The 16,749-nt window shown below is 40.6% G+C and overlaps 1 protein-coding gene and 1 non-coding gene across 3 annotated transcripts in view; one reads left to right on the top strand and one right to left on the bottom strand.

Moving 5' to 3' along the window:
* The window catches only part of Nek11 (NIMA related kinase 11), a 389,368-nt gene that overhangs the window by 20,795 nt on the left and 351,824 nt on the right, over positions 1-16,749 (top strand). The gene's annotated exons all lie outside the window — the stretch shown is intronic.
* On the bottom strand, positions 5,802-5,948 carry LOC111814237. The gene has a single exon (XR_002819275.1).

The raw sequence follows: 16,749 nt of genomic DNA, 5'->3' as shown, positions 1-16,749 counted from the left end.
TATAATTATGTTGTCATAGTCCAAAAAAGATTGTTCGAGTTCATAATTTTTTTGTTAAGCTGTCAAAAAGTATTTTCTTTCTAGTAAACCCAAAAGATTTCTTAACTGACACATAAGAGTTCTACGTATTCATGGGGTAGGAAGGACTGTTTTGATATACATTGTATAATGTTCAAAAAAGGTAAGCATATCTAGTTCTTCAGATATATTATTGTTGGGCCAGGGATATACCTCAGCGGCATAAGCACCTGCCTGGCAAGTGCAAGGTTCTCAGTTTGGCCCCTAATACTGAAAAAAAAAAAAGGTTATTGTTTCTTTGTGGGAAAAACATTAAAAATCATTTCTTCGAGGTTTTGAAATATATAGTGCATTATTATCTAATCCCCTTGCTGTAAAATAGAGTACGAGAATTTTTTCTTCTACATAACTGTAACCTATACCTCTAACCTTCCATTCCCACACTCTCTCCAGCTTCTTGTAGCCATTACTTTACTCTATTTCTTTACTTCTATGAGATCGACTTGTTGAGATTTCACTTGTGAGTGAGGCCACATGGTATTGGTCTTTCTGTGCTCAGCTTATTTTACTTAATAGAATGCCTGCCAGTTCCATTTATGTTGTAATTGATATGGGGGAATGAAACTCCTGACCCGGAAGGTGCCAGGGACAAGCTCGTGTTCTCTAAAACTGAAGGATGAATTTTAAGAACAAACAGAGGTTAAGAGCAGAATATATTTATTGGGGAAAAGAAGGCTTCTGTCTGAAAGAGGGACAGAAAGGGGACCCAAGTGGGTTGCCCTGAATATTCAATTTCTAGGAATTTTATAGAGCAAAACCATGAGGTGAGGTGGGTCTAAGGTGGAAAATGGAGGAACTCGCACATGAGGTGGGACAAAACTGTAGTCAACCAGTAAGGTTACAAGTATAATTGCTGAGGTAAAATTGATTAAATCTGACTCAAATGGGAAGCTAGTCATGTATCAAGCAGGCATGAATACAGAACAGGGGCTCTTCCTGTAGAGGGTTGGGTCCCTGACTCCTGGATTTTTCAAGGTGATTGATACTTATTTAGAATATTAGTCCTTGAAGCCCAACCCTAGGGAGGTATGTGGCTGCCTTTGTTTACCCATTTGTCTTGAGGTCTGGCCTATAGCGGGAGTGTCTATCTCTCCCACAGTTTCAAAGCCATCTTGTCTTCCATATTGTCTCTTTGAGGGCCTGACCTGTCTGACTGCCTATAATATTTCTATCTAACTCATCTGCCTACGGCACAGCAGTATTTCACTCTTTTTAGGGCTGAATTACTCGTCAGTGTGTACTCAAGTCAGATGTAGAAGAGCGCAGATGCTGTCTGCCTTCTGTGGACCCAAAGACTCCAGTTATGGCTTGGAGCCCACACGGTGTCTCATGCAAGTCCATATCAAGGATCTGCATGGCAAGGGCCAGTGGTCGATGCTAGAAAATCTGTGCTGGCTGATGAAGGATCCGAGCCAGAAAGCTGAGAGATCTGCACTTGAGTCCAGGAGACACATCTCAAATGGAGATGAGGATTGAAGCTCTTCTTTTATTTATTTATTTATTTTATTTATTTATTATTATTATTATTTTTTTGTGGAACCAGGGATTGAACTCCGGCCCTTGCACTTGCCAGGGAAGCGCTTATTCCACTGAGCCATCTCCCCAGCCCCGAAGCTCTTCTAAAGGAAAACAAAAACACCTTTGAAGAAAAGCTGCCAGATAGCAACTTCTTCAGGAAAATCAGCCCCATGTCATCTTCCTGTCTTGTTCTCTTTTTATGCCATCCTGGCAAGGATCCTTAGGTGAATCTTCCATGCTCAGAACCATTCCAACTTAGTTTAACTGGGCGTTCCTGTCAAATTGACCATTAATTAGCCCATCACAGTGGCTGAATATCATCCCATCCTGTCTGCACATTACATTCTATCTGTTCATCAGCTGATGAAGACTTAGGTTGAGTACATTTGTGGGCTGCTATGAATAGTGTTCAGAACATGGGAGTGCAGATACCTTCTTGCCATACTGGTTTTATTTCCTTCGGATTCATGCTCAGTAGTGAGGTTGCTGGATCATGCAGTAGTAGTTCTATTTTTAATTTCCGAGGAACCTCCATGCTGTTTCCCATAAATGTCTGTACTAATTTGCATTCCCTTCCCACCAACAGTATGTAAGCTTTTCTTTTCCTCTACGTTTGCACCAGCACTTATTGTCCTTTATTGTCTTGGTTATAGCCATTCAGACTGGACTGAGGGGATGCCTCATTGTGGTTTTGATTTGCATTTTTCTGATGACTAGTGTTGAATATTTTGCATAAACCTATTGATTATTTGTATGTCTTCTCAGAAGTATCTCTTTAGATGTATTGCCCAGTTTAAAAAAAATTTTGTATTGTCCATTTTAAAGTCAGATGTGTTTTATTATTTTTTCTCCTAAGCTTTTTGGAATTTAATTTATTTACTTTTTTATGTATTTGGTTGTTTTAGGGTCTTACTATGCAGCTCAGACTTGTGGTGATCCTCCTGTTTTCATCCTCTCCAGCTCTGGGATTACAGGTGTGCACCATTACCCCTGGGCTCTGGCTGGCTCAGCCTGCCCTGGGGACGGGGCTGGCAAGGCATGTAGGAGGGGAATTGAACCATGGTCCCTGCAGTTGCCAAAGCTTGCCTAAGCAGGTGCTTTAGTCTGCTGAGCTATCTTTCCAGCCCAAAGTTTTAAAAGTTTCTTATATGTTCGAAATGTTAACCCCCTCAAAAGAAGTTTAGGTAAACCCAAAAGACTCTTTGCATATTATTTAATAGCAAACAGATGTTAAGGAGGTAGGCTTAACTTAAAAAATACATCTTATCAGCACTGAATGGTTTTTGCAGGTTATAATGCTTTCTGTTTAGAAACTTCATCATACTCAAGATCCAGTGATCTAATTATGTGAAGTTGATTTTCTCCTGTAGTCTGTCACTTAAGTATTTAGTACAATTTAAATTTTAAATCTTCGCTCTGACCTCTACACCAGACAGAAGTAAGGTCTCCAGTCTATGCAAGAAACAGAATTAATATGTACATAAAACAATTAGCAAATGGCACAAAACAATGCTTAAATACCTGCTAGCGTCTAGGTCTTTAAAATATTGGAGTGGCCACTGTCTAAATCCCTTCCTGATTGAAAATAATTATCTAATACATTTCTGTATATTATCCAGGAGCTTTAATCTTTTCCCCCAGTCTTGTGATGTAAGTACCCAAGAGTACTCTGATGTCATCCTACACTTTGGCCTTTACCTTAGCACCGTGATGAACATGCTAAACACGGAAAGGCTTTATGTCTCCTGAGGGCATTCCTGTCCAGTCTTAGATTCCTACAACATGAGATGAAGGACAGGAGTAAAATAGAAAAAAACCTACAGTCCTTAAGGAAGTATCCCCAACACCATGTATCAACTCCCAGGCCCTTGCCTCCTTGGAGAATTCTTGGGGTTTTATTAGGTGGATCTTAAAAAGTCCTAACAGGCTGATTTCCCACTCACCTTGGAAACAAAATGGCGGAGACCAGGCAAGAGCTGCTGCTAGAATTGGCTGCACTGACACCACAGCGAAGTGGTCTTAGACCTTAAGAGTAAGGGGGTTGGGAAGTTATGAGAAGGCAATTAAAATACCAAAACCAAAAACCCTTGCAAGTTTGGGGTGAATGTCTGTTATTGTGAAGTGTAATAGTTCTCCACAGTGCAGTCTTTTCTGAAGGCACCTCACGCTTGCTTCCCAGATCAAAGTGGTATTGAGAGAGAATCACGGCGTGGCCTGGAGTTTAAGGTGGGGGAGGGGGCAGTGTCTTTTGAGTTATTGTACCAGGCTCCACACACCAGCTTTTTATCTTAATATACCAGAAAGGGTTGGTCTTGGAGAAGGGCTTCTACTAACTAGGTCAGGACAAAGTAGATCTTTAAACCATGGCATATATCCATCTGTCTTTTTTTTTTTTTTTTTTTTTTTGCAGTACTAAGGATGAACTCACAGCCTTCACACTGAGATATACCCCATGCTCTTTTTTTTTTTTTTTAATTTTAAATTTTGAGACTGGATCTTGCTAAATAGTTAAATTCCCCAGGCTGAACTGGTGATCTTCAGCCTCCCAGAGTGCTGGGATTACAGGTCTTTGCCACCATGCCTGATTCTGTAATGATATTTCTTAGAGTGAACATTTCATTCCTGGATTTTTTTTTTTTTTTTTTGGTGGAAATTCTGGAAAATTGAATATCTAATCCAAAGTAAAAATATCCCCCAAATGAAGCCACTGGATGATTATTCCCCAAGCTAGATAAAGGATCTTATCCTCACCTTCCAAGATAAATCCCAAGGAACCAGTCTTCTAGAACCCCATGTCTCTGCTTACTGAAAGTTCTGGATGCGCTCATCTCTGGTCATCCTTAGAGTACTTCTTTCCCAATATTGAAAGTGATATGTATATATTTTATAAAAAGGACAGGTGTGTATAAAGAAGCAGGAAAATAATCTCTAATTCTACCATCCAAGTTTTGATGTTTTCTCCCTGTGTTAACAAATGGTAAATCTTAGAAGGAAGCAAGTGGCATTCGTTGGTCAAGGTGGTTTCTTCTGAGATGAGGAATATGGAGGAAAACAGATTTACTTTTTAATGAACCCTTTTTACATTTGAAAATTTGAACCACGTTTAGGGTAAGAAAACACCAAAACTACCCCCTAACCCACAACCCCCCCCAAAAAAAATCCAAACAGCCATATTCAACAAATACCGGTCACCTCTTGCTGTCACCTGCTCTTCCCTGAGTTTGGTTCTGGTGTAGTGGCCAACTGGCAGAATCATAACACAGCATTTAAAAAATTGAGTTGTATGCCAGAGGAGTCTGTTGGGCTTGGATGTGGCCCAGGCCTCTGGAGAGCTTCCTTAGGATTTGAACGTACAGCGATACTTGAGAATATTTGGTCTGGTGAAAGATAAAAGTGCAAATTTTATAATTATCGAAAGAAGTAATCCTAAGCTGTCATAAGCACTGCTGTGAGAGGAAGTCCTGGCTGCTGTGACACATGACAGGCCCAGCTGAGGGTGGCACAAGGAGGCTGCAGAGAGGAAGCTTTCCTGAGAAGCGTTGCTTCAGCTGCGACCTAATCATGGTTGAGGCGCTCCTGTGCTTCTCACGTGTTATTGGGCATAAAAATTGTCTGGAGGACTTGTGAAAACACCAAGCCCTGGGATCTTCCCCCTCTCATCCCTCTAAAGAGTTTGGCTTGACAGTGCTGTGGGTAGTGCTGAGAATCTGCATTTCTAGCAGCTGTTGTGTTCGCTCGAGGACTGGTGTGTGCAGAGAACAGGGCCATTCGGTGTGCCCTCAGATGGTGTAGACATCCAGTGTCTTCATCATTTGGCATCTTGTTCTAAAGCACTAAAATATAAACATCTTCCTTTGTTATTTTCAAAGCATCACCTTAAGTGTCTGCATAATAGTAACAGTCCATGATAGGGCTTTAATATCATCTGGCTGTCTCCTGTTGGATATCTAGGTTCTGATAACCACTTTAAGTAGAATTAAATGGGCCAGGGAGATGGCTCAGTAGAATAAGCGCTTCCCTGGCAAGCACAAGGACCTGAGTTCAATCCCTGGTTCTGCCAAAAAAAAAAAAAAAAAAAAGTAGAATTAAAATGCTATTAATGGTGCCTGTAGTGTCCTCAGAGAGGTGACATAACAATTATTTCAGCTTGCTCTCTCTCTCTCTCTCTCTCTCTCTCTCTCTTGCTCTCTCTCTCTCTGTCTCTCAGTTGTGACTCTCAGTTATAACAGAGTCCTCCTTTACACAATGGGCTTAATGATCACATGGTTTTTGTTTTAATACTGCCCTTCTTCAGCCCCACTATCATAATGTATTAGCTCGTTCTTTCTGTCAACAGCATAACTCAGGAACCCTAGAAGAACTGTTCTTCAGTCACCAAATAGTAACATGCACTGTGTCATTCAAATGAAGTATTCTGGGGTCAGATACAGATTGTGGCCACACTTGCTGAGAGGTCATTTGTAATCAGAAAAAAAAAAAAAAAAAGAGGATTTCATTTCTGAGTTAATTTCTAATACATCGAGAAATCAGTTTTCTTATTCTCTTTATAAATTTTGATGATTTTATAAAAGGATGTTATTTCTTCTTAGGGGATTAATCGATCGAGCCCAGTAGCTTCAAAAATAATTAAAAATGAGTGAGAGTTGCTTCCAGAGTGCATGGATTTTATACTATAGAAGTAAATTTTAAAAACCCAATTGTGATCGTAATTTCTGCCATTTAATAGCTGACAGGCTTTAGCAAAGCTAGTGCTTATATATTAATCCTACTGGTATCTATTTCTGGAATTTTCTGTTTGATTTAATCATTTAAAATATCTTCACTAGTTTTGAGTCATTCTAAACAAAACATTAGTAGATTTAATGAGTCCAACTTTGAGCTTATTCAGTGTATTCTTATTAAAGCTATTATTTCTATGTCATGTCCACGATTTGTCTCCAGTGGGTATTTGTGAAAGAAGAAAAGGTTATTGAGTGCACTGAGTTAATTTAGTAGGATTCAGTGGATTATGCAGGGGAGAGTTAATGAAAGCAATTTGTAGGGAACTAAATGATCTCTTTCCATTTTCCCCTGCCAGATTTTAAAACACTTTCCTTCAATTTTCTTTTCTTCTCTCTCTCTCTCTCTCTCTCTCTCTCTCTCTCTCTCTCTCTCTCTCTCTCTTTTTGGGTGGCACTGGGGTTTTGAACTCAGGACCTTGCACTTGCCAGGCAGGTGCTTATGCCACTGAGCTGTATCCCCACCCCTCCTTCAGTTTTCTAATGTATTGATCACTTAAAAAATCCTTCAGTCTTACCTTACCTTTTGTACTGGTTGATAATTTGTGTCAACTTGAAAAGTTTAGAAGTTTAATTAAGTGACTGAGCAGGGAGCCAGGATTCTTAGTTTGTAAACATCCTCATCCTGTGCAAGAGGAGGGCGTGGGCACTGTGTGAGTTCTGCACCCCCAGCCCCAGGGTATGTTGTTTACAATAATGTAAGGAAGTGAGAGAGCCTGGCTAGAAGCTGCAGCTGCTGCCTTCCCTTTGTGCTTGGCTCTTTTCTGCTGCCATGAACTGCTGCCCTCTGCCAGGTGCCCCTCGGCCTGGGAGCCAGCTGAGCATAGACTGAAACCTCCACAAACTGTGAGCTACATAAACCTTTCCCTCCTCAATTTTGAGTGTGGGTATTTTGTCCTAGACACCTTTCAAGAGAAATTATAAGAAATTATGAAATCATATTAACATTAAAAAAAAGTTTGGGTTCTAGGGGATCTTATGTGTAGGCTCCTGTAGATAAATCTAGAAAAAGTAAAACTGAACTTGAACTTTACTTGGGCTTTGCCACTTGTCTGCCTGCAATAAGGTGAAGCTTCTGGGATTTTGAAACTTGTACAAGATTTAAAGTCTGAGAGCTGGAAAGAGGTGAAAATGCAAAGGCTCATGGTTACTTTGGCTTATTTCTGTCATGGTAGTGAAACCAACATTCCAAGGTAAATGATTTTCTTGAGTACACATTGCTTCATATATTAGCATAAAGGAAGCCATATCCTTTCCTCTTGATTTTTAATATTTATGGAAATGATAAATAAAATACTTTTGGTAAGAAAACGATGCAGGTAAACTCTCCGTTTCTTTTTGGCTTAGGCAGGAAGCCAAAAATAACAGCTGTAAGGACTTAATGACCAAGGAAAATATAGGAAGAAGATAACTCAGAAATCCTTTCTTGCTGGGGATACAGCCCAGTGGCACAAGTGTCTGCCTGACAAGTGTAAGGTCCTGAGTTCAATTCCCAGTAACAACAAGAACAACAACAACAAAATCCTTTTAAAATTATTTTTTTCTTACTTTAGTGTTGTGAGACAAAAGTGATTTTGTTTTAAATACTACCGATATATTAATGGTGCCTATCAAAGAGTACAAAGTAGGACCCAGTAAAACCTTCAACTGTAACTTGATCTGCAAGTGTTCGTCAACACAAGTGACTATTTCTAATAGATCTTAATTTGAGAAGTGGGTGATGCCTTGCAGTGAGTGGTGCGTGATGCCACATATCACGTGGTCACAAGCAAACCAATGGCTCTTTCCTCCTTCTCGCTGGGGGTTGTGGGTCGTCGTTCCCTAACAGCAAGAGGTTATGGAGGAGATCTCACCTGCAGAGGAGGAGAAAAAGGCTAGGAAACCCCTCCCTTCAAATGAAAACAGGGAGATGTATAAAATGTGGGAAACCGTGCAAGATTTTCTAGAAAGATAGCCCCCAAATAAGGCTGTAGCAGTGTTACAATCAGTTTAATGACACAGTGCGTCCTATTTCCACAGAATCCTCAAAAGGAGGCACAAGTGTCATTGGATAGATGGGTTCCTTGTTCAAGTCGCATTGGAAGAGGCCATTGAGCCAATCGACAGCGGGGATTCAATAGTGATAGGCAAAGTTGTCTCACACAGTAATTGTCTTCTCTTATCTCCCTCATACTAGCCAGGAAGGTTTTCAAAGATTAGTGGCGGTTAATTTGTTTCTTTTTCTTTATATTTTGTTTTTCTTTATTATTTTACAGTGTTGTAATAATTTTATGTTACTAGTTTTGGGCTGTGGAACAAATCGTCTGATTGCCATTATTCTTAGGGAAATTTGCTGTGATATAGAAAGGCTTTGGATTATAAACGTGTTTGCAGAGCAAATCGTGCTCATACACCAAGGTTTTGCGTATTGGGATTTTTCACCCTGGCTGTCTCAGGCACTTTCTCACTGTTGTGACCAAATATCCAGTACCTACAACCTACAGGAGGAGAGGTTTACTTGAGCTCATGGGTTGTGAAAGGTTTTTTAGTCCATAGCTGGCTCCCTGGCAGGCAGAAGCTGCTATGTGTGGGAGCCGCGCGCACATCATGGGGTCCAAGAGGCAGAGAGGAGGGAGGACTGTGGGAGGGAGATGCGCATCCCAAGACCCCTCCTCCCCCGGTGACAGTGACTCACCTCTTCTGCTCAGGCACCTCCCAGCAGCACTCTCGGCTACAGAGCTCACAGGTGGGTGAACCTGCTACTGAATGCAAAGCTCCCATGCTCGGGTCACCTTCCAAAGGCCCAGCCTCTGAGGGCATGAGAATTTGCGGAGGGGATGGAGGGAGCACTCGAGAATTAAATCATAACTCTGGCTAAATCTCTTATTTATGATGCCATTCCCTCCTAGGGTATTTTGTTGATTTCTGAATACAGAAGCTAATGGCTTTGCTAAAACTGAATAACACCCCCTACACCAGGAAGCTGGAAATACTGTTCTTCATGTAAATGTATTAGGTTGAGAAATACCTGAATTATTTTAATGAATGATAAAAAAAGTTCTTAGATATGCTGGTCCCTTTGCATTGTCATTGTCAGTTACTCCAAATTTTGAAAATTCACGATTTCTGTGTAAGGCTTCTTCTTTTAAATAGGATTGGGTCTCTAGTTTTCTTTCTTTCCTTTTTTTTTTTCTTTCCAGCTTTCAATAAATAAAGAAAACAAAATGTTTTAGAATAAATGCAAGGTATGCAAGAACAAAACGTAATGGGTGAAGTCCAATTCCCCCTTCACTAATGGGGGAAAATGACTTTTTCTAGGAAATATGTACCATGAATACACAAAAACGAGGCTGATTTTTAGTAGAGTTGAGAAGAACCTCAGTAACCAAAATCAGAGTTTTTAGTGGTTGATAAATATTAGCATATTCAATCAGAGTATCAGTTGGCTTTGATTTCCCCTCGGCAAAACAAGCATCATATTGTCTGTACAATCTGTGACTGGCCTTTCTCACTGTTGGCTCTGTTGCAGTGGCCTTTTGGAGAAAATGTTCCTTCTAGCACTTTCGGTGTGTCCGGTAGACTAGCACAAAGCAGAAACTTTCCCTTTCCCGTCCCTTATGGAAATAGTTCTAAAAGTAGCTTGTGTAGTGGATTTATAACTGGTGGGCCAGCCACTTATTATACCCAGCTGAATTAAGCTAGCGTGATGCTGGATGTGGGATGCCCACTTGAGGGCTGTTGCCAGGAGGACAAAGGCAGAACAGGAGAAGCTGTCTGTATGCTGTTAGGGATGCTGTTTGGAGAAGTTGTTGGAAGCTGCTAGAAGCTGCTAGTTCTCTTGGGCTGTTCTGCTGGAGGACCTTGCCAGGTTGGCTTTCCCGATGAACATTGGAGCAGCTCTGGTCCTCATCTTGAGCATCACTTTCTGGCTCTGGAGGGGAAAATTGTGCACTGCTCTGGAGAAGCTTGTTGCATTGGCTTTCCTGATGGGAACTCAGCTTCCCTCATCACTGGAGGTGCTTGGGACCTCATTGTTGCTGAGGATGGCTGGGGTACATTTGAGGGAGCTCTGGTGCTTACCTTGAGCATTGCTTCCTGGCTCCAGTTCAGACCCCTCAGCAGGCTAGCACAGATCCTTCAACCTGTTGGCATAGCTGTCACTACTGACCTTTGGGCCTTTGCAATGCAGATCCACGAAGCAGGCCTGCATGAGACTTTGTCATGGGCTCTAGGCCTCCAGTTGGACTTGTGGGAGGCATCATTTTGAGCTCTAGGATTTCAGCAATATGCATGCAGGCCATTAGAATCCAGGCCCTCAGCTAGATTCTGTAGTGTTCAGTGTGTGGACAGATTCCCTGTACTACTTGTATATGACTCTTGGGTGATTCCTTATAAAATAATACTATAAAAGGTGTCCTGTATTATTTTGTTCCCCTTGCAAAACCCCCAAACCAACACAGCTTGTATACTTTATTAATTGTTCATTGCATAAGTAATTTCATGGCATTAAAAATGAGCGATGAATGTTATGTGACCTTCTTTACTTTAAAATATTATGGAATTGAATTTCTGCTTATAGTTTAACCAGAACATATTTTTAATTTCTCAGCTGCTTTCCTATTACCTGATGCTTATAGGTATGCAGGAATAATTATGCACCTTTTGGCATGATTTAGAGCATAATTATCAGTACAGCAGTGTTCTATATGGATAGTTAGGGGGAAATCACCTGAAGTTTTTGTTATTAAAAAAGCAAACCCTGGGCATGAGAGAGCTTTTGGGAATGATGGATATGCTCATTATGATTGTAGGGATAGTGCCAAGGGTGTGGACATAGGTCAGAATCTAAACAAATTATACATTTAAAATATGAGCAACATGTCATTATGTCAGGTATGGTATATTATAACCTAAATAATTACACTTGGAACATGCCAACTCTGGACCATGAAACCTGAAAACCTTTAAGAATGCTAACCCTCTCAAATTTCCAGTAGCTAATGGTGATCCTTATGAAGTTTGGTAATTTAAGCTGGATATTGCTTTGTAATCTGTGAGTTCATATCAGTCACCTTCCTGGGTTTTTTTTTTTTTTTTTCTTTTTTTCTGTATTTTAGGGAAGGGTCTACAGGGTGTTCAGGTCTCACTACTAGATTGGACTCATAATGATTCTCCTGTTTACAGCCTCCCACGTGCTGGGATTACAGGAACATGCCACAACATCCAGTCTCAGTCGCCATCTCAGTGGGCCTGGGGCGGGGCCAGCACTGCAGGCTGTGGGGGAATTGAACCCCGGCCCCTGTGCCTGCTTGTAGGCGCTTTAATCCACTGAGCTATTTGGCCGGCCCACCTTTCTGTTTTCATCAGAAAAAGCAAACAAAAAAACTGTAAGATTTTTTTCCTTGGTCTTTTTTGGGTAAATGAAAAAGGAAGGTCAACATGTAGTGGATACTCTTGTTATGTGTACTAGGTTTCCAAATATCTAAAAAGTGGGAAATTTGAAACATTGAGTCTGACTAGAACATATCTTGGTATCAGTTTTCTCTCCCCAGCAGTAGTCACTGAGCATTGTAACTAATGTTTGGTTGCTGTTTCCCCTTTCCCATTACTTTTAACTGTTTCCTTAGCTGTGTCTGCCTCACCGGATTTGCAGGCCACCTGCCTGTGACCGTGTCTTCTGTCTCATGGACCTTACACATGTGCAGATATTGTGAGTTTCAGGGCAAGACTGTGCTATCCATATTTTATATTAGATTTGCTATTTGGCGATCAACCATTTTTAATTCATCTTTTTTTCAACAATATTTCATGCAATAATCAGTACTCACATAAGGATTTAGCAATGATTCAGTATTTTGTTATGACTGAGCTCTAGTGAATAGTTTCTATTATTTTAGAATTGTTTTAGAAATGAAAATCAGAAGATGAATCAGTTATAGCTGTGTCTTATGAAACTGTTTCACATTACTTAGGAAGGAACTTCCTAGTTGAAGGGGTTGAACATTAAACTTATTATAAGGGACAAATGTGTTGAAAACACTTTGAAAACTGAGAACAGTAGATGATTTCCCCCAGGTAAAGCTTTCATTTTCTAGCCCCACGTGACCACACGGACTTGTGTGTGTACATACACACGCATTAGTTCTATATGTATATGTTTATGAGTGTGTGTATACATTATCAATTTCATGCTTTTTTACTTTAACACTGATTTCAGCAGGGAGTTATGTTCAGCGGATGACAAATACCTTCTTCTGATCTATAAAGAGGTCAGGGCTCGGTATTTCCGCACCGTATGTGGACAGGCGCTAGAAATATGAATATATTTCAAAAGCTCAGAAAAGACTTTTCCTTTACAAAACACAAGGCTTTCACATGGTCTCTCATGGAAAAGCCCACTCTGAGAGGACTTCTGAGCATCGGTTAGCGCGGAGTGTCCCTTTGGCAGCTGCCCCTGGCCGTTACGCCATTAACCAGCCTCCCTCCTGGAATCCTTGGAAACCGTGTGCCTGCCTGAATAATTTATTATCCAGTGATCAATTATTCATAGCTCATTATTACCACTGAAATAAAACCCAAAGGTGGAATCCTTCTGCCACTTATGCATATCTAAGAGATGATCTGGAGGTGCAGTGGGGTCTGAAGTCCCCTCCAGGCCCGCTGCCTGTTTGTCCCTCTGAAGGGATTCCAAAGAGAACAGCCTCTGGCAGGAGTCAGACTAAGAACGCTGGAACAAATGCCTCCCTGCTGGCCAGGCCGCGTGGGCAGAGCTCTTCATGCTGTTCGTCTCTTTCATTCTGGCCTCATTTACACTTAGAAATAAAATTTCAGTTTGAAAGGAGACATTTCTAGCACTGTTGGTTTATTAGACTATTTTTAGAAGATCCCCAAGGATATGAAACTCACCTTTGGAATACCTTTTCTGGGATAAACTGCAGATATCTTCAGAACATTTTAGTGTCACTAATCATACTCCTTTTGTTTATTCCATTAGAATTATGTCACATCTTATTTATTAGATTATCTGTTTCATATAAAGAAATACCATGTTGTTAATATATAGCATGTAGAAAACAGTTTAGTAAAAATAATGTGAGTGTAGTCAAAAGAAACCTGTACTTTTCAGTTTAGGAAATATAGTAGGAAATTGTTTGGCTTATGAGAGACTGATTAATGGTTAATTTTTAAAATAACAAGTTTTTAAAAATTGTAAAAAATAGTTTGAGAGAGGTTTCTTTTGTTGTTGTTTTTGCAATACTGATAATTAAACCCAGGTTCTGTACACTGAGCTATACCCTTGGCCCTTTTTTATTTTGAGGCAGGGTTTTGGTAACTTGCTCATTGTCCAGGCAGGGCTTGAACTTGAGATCCTCCTGCCTCAGCCTTCCAGAGTGCTAGAGTTATAGCTGTATTTCACCCTGCCTGCCGGTTAGAGAGCTTTAAAGTTCACTTCTGTTGGGATATAAAGCAACAGCTTGGAGGCCCCGGATGGAGCTCAGCGACACAGCTCCGACCTGGCAGTCACAAGGTCTTGCGTTTGATTTCTGGTACCAAGAAACAAACAAACAAAAACGATACAGCAGGGCTGGTGAGATGGCTCAGTGGTCTAAAGCACCTACTTAGAACAAGCTTAGCAAAGCACAGGGACTGCGGTTCAATCCCCCAGAACCACATGCCAGCCAGCCCCGCCCCCTGGTGGACTGAGCTGGCCACACACACACACACACACACACACAAATAAAATTAAAACAACAACAACAACAACAACAACAAAACGATACAGCAGCAGATTATCCCTAGAATTCTTGCTTCCAAGCCCGTTGGCTTTCCCCTGGACACTGTGGCACTGAGGAACAGGAATGACTCCATTCCTCTCTGCCTTCTCCGTTGACTTTTTATTGTGGTGGCATTTCTCAGTAGTTGCTGCAAAGTTAAGTCTGTGCAAATTTTGAGCATGGCTCCCAAGGAACTGGTTGACACTGTTTTCTACAAAGTCCTATCTTGTAGCTCAAAAGCCCAAACTGTTGAGCTAATATTTTTCAGTAGAGAGTTCAGATTGTTAAAAAATTGATGTTGGTTCTTCAAATGGATTGAAGCCTAAATATTTAAGCAAGTTTTCAGTAGCCGAAACCAGGGGTAGGCTTGTAGCTCAGTGGTACAGCCATGCATGCATGAGGCCCTGAGTTTGATCCCGAGCAACACACACACACACACACACACACACACACACACTCTGACACAATAAAATGGCCTACATTCATATCATACTTTTCACACTGACCACATACACCATACTGGGTAACTTGCTATTTGAGTTTAAATATGAATTGATTTTACTATTGTGAATATATGTGGGTAAATTTTTTTAGATAAATGCCAGTATGGGGCTCGGGAGATGGCTCAGTGGAATAAGTGCTTGCCTGGCAAGCGCAAGGACCTGAGTTCAATCCCTGGTTCCACCAAAAAAACAAAACAAAACAAAAACAAAAAAGCAAAAACAAAAAGATAAATGCCAGTATGTCATGGGTTAGGGTAAAAATTGCTATAATTTTTAATGGGTTACTTGCTAACATAGTCTCCACTCATGCCTGTTCCCTCCTGAGTTCTCATCTTCTTTCCTTTCCTGTGGATTCTTCTAGAGCAGCTTTATCTGTTCACAAAATGTGTAAGATACATTTTCTTATTTTCCTCTTATATGTTTGGTACAGGCTCTCACTATGCAGCTCGGACTCATAGTGATCTTCCTGTCTCAGCCTCTCCAGCCCTGGGATTACAGGCATGTACCACCACATCTGGTCTCTATGACACATTTCTGTTTCTTGCCTTTTCATAGGCCGAGAGCTTGGAAATCTTTTCATATTAGTATGTACAGAACTTTCTTATTCCTGTAAACTTTTTAATTGAGCTATAATATTTATACATCTGTATGGGGCATGTTGCGCTGATTAATATATGTGTACAGCGTGTGATAATCAGACTAATGAGTGCTTTTATCTTTTCAAATGTACGCCATCTTTATATGGAGATTTGCCAGTTCTTGAGCTCACTTTGAATTTGTCATTGATTGTTTTAGCCAGTCACCATTCTACTGTTCTAGAGATAAGCCAGGCATAATTCCTGCACTCTGTGTCTTGGTTATCCTCCCTGAACTTCTTTACATCTCTCCTCCTCCTCCTCCTTTCCCCATTCTTTTTAAAACAGTTTTATGTTATGTTCCACGATACAGTCCAGTATAATTTATTCGCTGTTTTCCTATTGATGTGCTTTTAGGTTGTTTTAAATTCTTTTTCATGAATAACCCTGATCACTTATCATTTCATAAATCTGTGACTATTTCTTGACTGAATTTTTAAGATGAAACATGAGATTTCAGAGGCATGTCTGCTTTGGATGGTCCCACCTCAGGGCTGCAAACTTACCCTTCTTGGCTATGGGTGTGTTTTGCTAAGAAGTTTGAGAAGCACTTATGGAAACTTTTTCTTGAGTCCTGCTGATACAAGGGTGTTTTGCTTTCTAAAATCACTTTCCTGTGAAGTCATAGTGCCAGCAGTGTTCCTTTGCCAGCCTGTATTTTTTAGAGATGATATAAGGGAAGGTATAAATTGGAAGGCAAATTATTTATAAGCACAAAACATGCTGTAAAATTGTCTAGTTTCCCAGTTGGCATTTGATACATATAGGGATATGAGATTTCAGAACAGGCTCAGCACCCTCTAACTGTAAGCCCTACGGCACCAAACACTGGTGCCCAGGAAGTTGTTCTCAGGCAGTCTGTATTCTACAAGGAGTTCCTTGACTGTACACCTTTGGAAAACACCGGGTTCCACATGGGTAAGTTGGTTTCTTTACTGAAGGACTCTTCAGCCCTGCAATTAGTTGGATGCAGCACCTCTCAAACTTGTGTGACCACTGAATGATTTTCCTTGCCCAGACCGTTGAGCTATTCCCCTAACAGGCCATGTGTGCTGAGGAGCCCAGGTGGGGAAATGCCGACCATGCTGGGCAGCATGCTGAAAATAGTCTCACAAATATATGTGCTATTAAAATTTATAAAAGTTCAGTAGGAGAAATAAGAATGAAAGTTAGTATTGGAAAATTGGCCACCATGAACAGCAGATGGTGGTAATGTAACATGCACACTGACTATGAAGCCTTGGCGGTATTTCTAATGGCAGGATTAATTCAAGGTTCAAACATGTCTTCACTTAATGACATCCTGCCGATACTTTAATTTACTGGTTAAATTCTAGAAAAGGTAAACCTAGGCCATTAACATGGTTTTAATTTCTTTCTAAGTAAGCACAAATCAGCTAAAAAACATATTTGGAGAAATCCTTTTATCTTTACAGACCATTTTAACTGGCTTGAGATAGATTTAGTTTTTCTTGTCATCTAT

This window comes from Octodon degus, unplaced genomic scaffold, assembly GCF_000260255.1.
Source record: "Octodon degus isolate 3935 unplaced genomic scaffold, OctDeg1.0 scaffold00008, whole genome shotgun sequence".
In the NCBI taxonomy this organism is placed as follows: Eukaryota; Metazoa; Chordata; class Mammalia; order Rodentia; family Octodontidae; genus Octodon; species Octodon degus.
The sequence above is the reverse complement of the archived record's forward strand: the minus strand, read 5'-3'. Positions and strand labels throughout refer to the sequence as shown.